General features: G+C 44.4%; 1 pseudogene; it reads right to left on the bottom strand.

Annotated features, from left to right (window-relative positions):
- Positions 1-273: 273 nt before the first annotated feature.
- LOC111947901 lies at positions 274-1857 on the bottom strand (annotated as a pseudogene).
- Positions 1858-2756: the final 899 nt, after the last annotated feature.

Raw genomic sequence — 2756 nt, 5'->3', positions numbered from 1 at the left:
AGATGTGACTTGGCTTGGCTTGAAAATGAAAACATAGCAACCTGAGAGGGGGAACATACCATCACAGTAATCAGTTTTTAACTTGTTAATCTCCCCAAAAAATGAACAACAACAAACTTAACAAATTTATAGAAATAGAGCAATACATCAGTATTGATATGTATCGTGGAACAAACGATAACTTTTAATGTTTTCCATCCATGTTACCTCTTCAGTGAGAATAATCCAGTCTGTTCTGGGCTTGAACAAGGGCACTAAAATCTGGCTGAATGTCTAAAGTGGCAATGCGAAGAACAGCTGAAGGTGGTCATCAGTCACAGAGGATCTGTGTTTGGATTTTTTGAACTTCATAACTGAAAATGCCTGTTCACAATGGTAGGTAGAGCCAAAGAGGACTAGGATCTTCTGAGCATGCCTCCTCAGTAGTGGAAAGTTCTCCTTTTTAAGGGAGGAGTAGAAGTCCAGCAGTGACACTGACCTGAAACGCTCTGCAAGGAGCATATCAGACTGCAGCTCAATGAGTTCCATCTGAACTTCACTTGGTGCATCATCCACAATGCAGTTGAAGGGAGAAGAAATCACATGCATTTCACTCTCAAGAGTTTTGAAATCTTGAAATCGCCTTGAAAACTCTGCATGCAGTGCTTCTAGCATGGTTGAGTACTTTTGGAGGTGACCCTCTGGTCTTTTGGCTTCCTTTAGTGTTGGCAAGTGTGTCAGATTATTGTCCTTCACTTGGCTTGAGAGAAACTGCAACTTTCTCATAAAAGCCTTCACTGCACTGTACATCTCATGCACAAAAAGCCCCTTTGACTGCAGTTTGACATTTAGTTGGTTCATTAGTGCAGTCACATCCACAGCGAATCCAAGGTCTGCCACCCAGTCTTCATCTGAAAGTTCTGGGACGTCATGACCTTTGTCAACACAGAAATCCTGAATCTGGCCTCTCAGGTCCCAGACACTTTTCAGCACCTTGCCAAGGCTGAGCCACCTAACAGTGCAGTGATATCTTATGTCACCATGTTCAATCTCATTTTCCTCCAAAATTGCAACAAATTGTCTGTGATTTAATGCTCTCGCTCTGATGAAGTTAACTGTTTTGGTGACAACATCAAAAACGTGTTTCATTTTTAACACTGTCTTACACAGCACCTCTTGATGTATAATACAATGCAAAAATGTCAACTTCTGCACAGGGTTAATTTCTGTCATTTTATCTTGCATTCTCTTTAAAAGTCAAACATTTTTTCCAGTCAGATTTGGACAGCCATCTGTTGTCACACCTACAAGTTTGTCCCATTTCAGTTCCAACATGTCCAAACATGCATTTACCTCTCTGAACAAGTCCTGTCCAGTGGTTGTCCCTTTCATTGATCGCATGGCTGCCAGCTCCTCCGTGATTTGAAACTCTGCAGTTATCCCACGTAAGAAGATGAGTAGCTGGGCGGTGTCACGTATATCGCAGCTCTCATCCAACGCCAGAGAGAAACAGTCAAAGTCAGCCACTCTGCTCTTCAGCTGAAGCTCCAAGTTTCCCGCGATGTCCTCAATCCGCCTCGCTACCGTGCGTCGGGACAGTGAAATGTTCTCAAACGCGCTCTTTTTCTCCGGGCATATCAGCGCAACAGAGTCCAGTAAACACTCCTTTACAAACTCTCCATCAGAAAACGGCTTACTGTTCCGCTCAATTTTGTGAGAAATTACAAAACTTGTCCTGACGGCTGCATTTCTGGGTGCGTGAAGTTTTGTCAAAAGTCCCTGTTGTGTTTGGAGTTTTTGGAGCAAAGCCTCAGACTCCTTTGCACGCTCTTCATCAGACAGATTTCTGTGTTTCTCTTCGTGCTTAGTCATGTAGTGTCGATTCAAATTATAATCTTTAAACACAGCGACCTTCGCACCACAGATTAAGCACACTGCTTCACCTTTAACTTCTGTGAAGAAATATTTAGCGGCCCATGTCTTTTTGAAAACACGACATTCCTTATCAATTTTTCTTTTCTTAGAGTTTGCTGACATCTTGAGGGTGAGCTGGCTTGCATCATTTGTTGCTGTTGACATTCACTCACGTATGCGCAACTGTCGTAAAGCAAAGCTTTTCAAAACAGAAGACCACATTTAAAAATAAAAGCAAAAGGACGGCAGATGTTTGTTTGACTTATGTTCTTTATGATAGGCCTCTTGCGGGCCGGACAGAGGCGTTCAAAGGGCCGGATGTTGCCCGCGGGCCGTAGTTTGCCCAGGTCTGCATTAGACCCAACGGGCACGTGACCGCCACAACAATATAACGCAGCTTTCAAGTTAAAAGCAATCGTATAAAGCAGTGTGAAAAAATCCACCATCACCAACGGGTTTGGAAAAGCCAGTCTGCTGCGTGCCAGGACTTTCCTTTCACTGTTGTGGAAGGAAACTTGTGGCACGTGCGCGCAGTGCCGCATAGAACGCGCATAGGCGCGTGTCGCGCGTGCTTATGTGTCACTGCTCCTCTCTTTTACTGGTATGTTTTTTCATCCAGCCCTGATATTTCCACATTGCTGCCATTTTACAGGCGGAAGGAGGGGAGAGCTGCTCTTGCGTTCAGCTGCAGCTCCATGCTCCTTCTTAAACACGCATGCGGTTTCAGCACATATACATCCTCAATCTACAACACAGTGTAGCGTACCGGGGGTTAGCCCTGCCTTAAACCCCTAAGACTCATGGGAAGTGGGGAATCTGAGTGTGAATTTCCACAACATAAGTGAGGGACCTGTGAGCTGAAT

The sequence above is a fragment of the Oryzias latipes genome, chromosome 9, assembly GCF_002234675.1.
Source record: "Oryzias latipes chromosome 9, ASM223467v1".
Lineage (NCBI taxonomy): Eukaryota > Metazoa > Chordata > Actinopteri > Beloniformes > Adrianichthyidae > Oryzias > Oryzias latipes.
Note: the sequence above shows the minus strand (reverse complement) of the source record. Positions and strands in the feature narration are given on the sequence as shown.